Below are 6,000 nucleotides of genomic sequence, written 5' to 3' on the forward strand. Positions count from 1 at the left end.
ATGACTACTATGCTATATGAAGAAAAGAGATAGATAACAGGAAAACAAACACGTAAAGCACAAGATAAATGAAAACATCGGCGCTGTTTTTTTCTACTTTAATTTAACCACGTGTTTTACGTGATGTGGTTTATTAATAGTGACGCTGCGTATTCCAAGATAAAAATAATCACATGCTATGAATGGTACCCGTTTGAAATTGCGAGCGACTTTAATCGCGCTGATTCGAAATACTAGTAGAGTAGTACTACATGTGATGTCTATGTTTGGCGCTAGCACTTGCACAATGTTTTAAATAAATCAAAATTAAATATATGGATATGTAAAGGTTGTCAACCTAGGGCTAAGAAGCCTACGAGTATTTTAAAATGTGTTATGGCTGCAAAGCATATCACTATGCGTACAATCTAACATTGCTCCAATCATAATTTGCTCTACTTATTTTCATTTACTCATTGATTTTGAATGTTGCAGTATTAACTTTGCAAGTTTATTTTTGCGTAACCACATCGCAGATTTGAATCACCACATAAAAAAATTTATATAATAAATATGATTCCTGAACAGCACAACTGTATCATATGTGGGAATCCACTTTTGATTCATACAAATTTTTAGAATTTAATATCTTCTGATTCGATCATATCTCTCTCCGTTTAATTATATATCTTTTAATTTAAACCTCGTATGCTTTAACAATTACACTAAGATGGAAAGAGCTTCAAATATCATTTTCAAGAATACTTCAAAATCTTCCAATTCATGATCACCTTTAGCCTTCACCATAAGTACAATCGGTGGAGATCTATTTAAGAAGGAAGAATCTCCTTCGTAAGGTTCTCTAAAATAAGGGTTGTTAGAACTAATAAGAAGTGCATAGACTCCCAAATTTTCATGCACGTATCTTTTTGGTGGCTTGGTTGATCTGTGCTTTTTGTCCCAAATTTCTAGGTTCATAGTCAATTTTAGTATTAGTGTCTGGGTCCTCTCGTGGTCAATTTCAACATTCACTTGAATCACTTGTTTGTTGGAAGTTCCTCCTTCAAATGTTTATACATTTGTTGCAACTGAATGCTTCAACATTACCTACTCATAAAAAGCAACATCTTTTATGATTACCATATTTTTCTTAGTCGAATCTCATAACTTGAACCAATTCACGTCTTTTATGTGACCGACAAAGACACACACATCTTCGACTTTGGATCAAGTTGAGGTCGATTTTCATTTGACATATGCACATAAGCTAGATATTAAAAAAATCATTAAGTTTTCAAGATCAATAGAATTACATGTCCACACTTCTTTGCAACCTTCCCTTTCAGTGAACCCATGGCGACTTGTTAATAAGATAGTACGTCATTTTAACTGTTTTTGCCTAGAAATCTTTTGATAGTCGAGCATTTAACAAGAGACATCTTTCCCTTCCAGTTAGAGACCTATTCATTTTTCTTGCCATACCAACTTATTGATGTATTTTACGAACTGGAAAATGTCTTTGAATATTGTGTTATGCATAAAATCTCTTGAAATTCTAATTATTGTACTCTCCCATTATTTGATTATAAATACTTAATTTTTTTTCCTGTTTGATTCTCTACATGTGCCTTCCATAACTTGAATTTGGTAAAGACTTAATATTTCAGCATCAAGAAATACACTAAACCTCGCAAGAAAAGTCATACGTTAAAGTAAAAAAAAAAACTTGGAATCACCCATGAAAACCTCTCTTGTAGACCCCCCCCACACATATGAATGCACATACTATAAAATTCCCTCTATTTTGTGCATTTTGGTGTTGAACCGAACACGACACTATTTTTCCAAGTACACAATACTTACGCAAATCCATTTTGCAACTACAAACACCCTTCAATAGATTTCTCTTATGAAGTTTCTGTTGGAACAAGTTTGGTTCTACAACTATATTTTAGTTTTGATCATAACAGAGACTATTTTGTATTGAGAATAATTTTGTACTCTAACTATGTTGTTAAGTGTGCAAATCAAAAGAAATCAAATTCTAATTTTGGAGAAGTCAAATATGGACAAACCAGACTTTGAATAAAAGATAAAAAGAATATCACAACAAGAAAAGAGTAAAGTGTTGATTGAACTTCAAGGACAACTATAAAGAGAGAAACACTTAGAGCTTTATATTCAAATCATATAAGTGTAATCTTTTGATCTTCAATTTTGTGTAATCTTCTTATTGTGAAAGAAAATCTATAAACACACAATCCATGTATTTAACCTTTTAGTTAATGTCCTTAAGTGACTAAGTGTTAGTCAGATCTCGAGAAGTCATTAACAGGTAGTCTTTGAGTTGTATTTCCATGAGGGACTAGGTTATAGTTAGAATTCTTGAGAAGTATTTGACTGTGTGTCATTGAGGTTGTAATCAATTCATTGATTAGTGGATTAAGTCTTTATTGAGAAGACAAAATCACCTTGGCAGGTGGATTGGACTAACCAAGTTAAGGGGGAACCAGAATAAAAATACTTGTGTTCTTTTATCATTGGTTGCATCTTTATTGTTTGTGTTCTTGGGTGAGCAATAATTCTCAATCTTAAAACCCAACTCAAACCTCCCTTTCTTGTAATTTTCCGCACCTTCAGTTCCATCATCCCACACTCACTAAGATGACCCATACACATATGCCAGAGTTTAGTTGCATCATTATCAGACTCAACGGATGCAATATCACCTACAACAATGTTCCCCAATATTTTGTAGATGCTACATGCAATCCTCCTTACTCTAATCACAATTAGTGCACTGTTGATAACTTTTATAATGTCCCTAAGACCTGTAAGAGAAACCATTTGCTCGTAGAGTACCTAGGGAAATGAAGTTCTTCCTTTATTCTGAATCATATCTAACGTTGTTCAATGTTTACACGTGCACCATCATCTGTGGAAAATGTAATTTATTCCATTTCAATCATAATACATATTTTAACATTACATATATATAAAAAAATCCAAAATTACCTGACTTGAACGTAGTGAACCATTATCAATATGGTGTCATGTGGTAAGAATAACTAGGGTCAATAATCTATGCTTATGTGCACTTGCTGGATGAAACACACAATATATCTGCTTCATTGCAAGAATAATTGGTTTTAACCATATTTGAAGAAGTGGATGAGCCCTGCTTTTTGTTTGGACATTCCCTCTTTTAGTGTCTAATCTTTTTGCAACAATAATACTCAATAATTTTCCGATTCTTGGATTTAGGTATCTTCTTTCCAAAACCTATATTGCCTTTGTTTCACCTACGATCTTGACCCTCTTTCACATATAGATTATCAACTACAGGATTCCAACACCACTAGTTTATATATTTTAATCAGTATTAAAACACAAATAGGTTCCAATTCTAGCAAAACCTAAACTTATGTAATAAATTGCTACCAACAGGAATTAACGATAAATTACACTAAGAAATGATTTCCTAAACATACAACAACCTACAAAAATTAAAATGAGTGTGAGAGAGTGAGAGAGAAAGAGAGAGAAGGGGGATAGATAGGGAATACACCAAGATGTATATTCTATTTGGATCTTAACTTGTATACAAATTTAATGTCGAACTCTACGAAATCTTTACTCCATTATTGCTTCTAAAATCTTCCAGCTTCACCAATTGCTTAACATAGTTTCACTTCATCTTTATTATTTTTAATTTTGGCCCCTAGATGCATAGATTTAAAATATGAATCAACTTTATTATAATTTTTAGTCATCAATCAACAATTATTTATTTAATAATTAAAAAATAATATATATAATATTAGACGTGAGTATTGATAAACAAAATGATATTTTTTAGAAATGAAAAACTAAATAACAGTAATAATTTTTTTTCTTTATAAAATCACTTTATATTTTTAAAAAATTTATGGTGAATATGTAACTTAATACATAAAAATTATGTAAAAATTTACATAATTGATTAAAATGTTATATTTAATATCTTAAATGTTATTTAATTAAAAATGTATGTTTCTAAAAATAATTTTATTTTAAATAAAATATAATAAATATAGAAATGAAAATTCTAAAAATGATTTTAAAATAAAAAAAGGTAGTATACTTAGTTTCTCTTCAAAATAAAAAGTAAAAAAATTGATTCAACCTTCATTATTAAAAGTTTCTGCGAAAGTTAAAAAGTCATTGTATTTATATTTTTGTTGCAATTTAGCTTTAAATATAATATTTTATTTATTTATTTATTGATTTTTGTCCAATCATATCTAATAATTTATTTTGTAAATTTTTTTTTAACATAGTGGTAATAAGCACATATTAGTTTAGAGAAAAAAGAATATGCACCCACAGTGTAAAATACTTTTACACTGTTAACTAATCACAACCATGTATCTAATTAAAGCACAATTTTAATTTAAAAAAACTAACATGACATGACAAGTGTAAGAATTATGATTGGATGTATGTGTAAAATTAGTTTGCACTGTCAGTGCACTACCTTTAAACTCGTTTAGAGAAAAAAGAATATGCACTGACAGTGTAAAATATTTTTACACTGTCAATCAATCACAACCATGCATCTAATTAAAATACAATTTTAATTTAAACTCATTAGTTTAATGATTTAAATTTTAATTGGTAAAATAAAAGTTGATAAATATATTACAAATATTTTTATAATCGAGAATAAGTTATAAAATATTTTTATAAATGGAAAAAAGTCTTCTGTTTGCAACTTATTTTATGAACGGGAATAAGCTACAAATATTTTTATAAACAGAAAAATACTATTGTTGATACAATTATACTAATATACAGCTACAAATATTTTTGTAAATGAAAAAAATAGATCTATTGTTGATACAATTATATTTATAACCGGAAATAAGTTACAAATATTTTTATAAACGGTAAAAATTATATTGTTGAAACAATTGATTTTATAAAAGGGAATAAATTACAAATATTTTATTAACGGGAAAAAGTATAAGTCTATTGATACAATTGATTTTATAAACGGGAATAAATTACAAATATTTTTATAAACGGGAAAAGTCTACTATTGATACAATTGATTTAATAAACGAGAATAAGTTACATATATTTTTATAAACGGGAAAAAGTCTATTGTTGATACAAATAATTTTATAAACGAAAATAAGTTACAAATATTTTTATATACAAAAAAAAACTACTGTTGATACGATTATTTTTATAAACCGAAATAAATTACAAGTAATTTATAAACGGGAAAAGTCTAGTATTAATGCAGTTATATTTATAAACAGGAATAAGTTACAAGTATTTTTATAAATAAGAAATAATACCTATTTTCACCCCTACCATATGGGGCTGGTTTGAAAAACCCCCTGCAAAAAAAAAGTTGCAAGAATTCCCCTAACAATTGAAGATTCTCTCATTTTAAACCCTGTTAAATTTTTATTTTGAAAACAAACCTTGTCACTTGAAAGACTCTATCATTTTGAACCCTGTAAATTATTATTTTTACTAAAACCAACCTTTCCTGTCATATTTCAGAGGGTTTAAAATGACATATTCTACATGATTATAAGATTTAAAATGAGTGAATCTTCAAATGGCAAGGTTGGTTTTAAAAACAAAAATTTTATAAGGTTTAAAACGATAGAATCTTCAAATGTTAGGGGAATTCTTGCAACTTTTTTTTTGGCAGGGGGGTTTTTCAAACCAACCCCATATGGCAGGGGTGAAAATAGGTATTAACCCTTCTTTTTATAAACAAGAAAAATTTACTAATTATTTTTATAAACGGGAATAAGTTAAAAAATATTTGTATGAATGAAAAAAGTTCTAATGTTGATACAATTATTTTTATAAACGCAAACACGAATTCTAAGTGTATATTGCATCGAATAAGTATATTGTTGTTACAAATATTTAAAAATATTACTTGGATGAATGCATAAAGGTCGATACATATTATTCGTTTATTTTTGTGATTATGTAAATGTTTATGATTTGTAA

This window comes from Vicia villosa, linkage group LG2 (assembly GCF_029867415.1).
Source record: "Vicia villosa cultivar HV-30 ecotype Madison, WI linkage group LG2, Vvil1.0, whole genome shotgun sequence".
Lineage (NCBI taxonomy): Eukaryota > Viridiplantae > Streptophyta > Magnoliopsida > Fabales > Fabaceae > Vicia > Vicia villosa.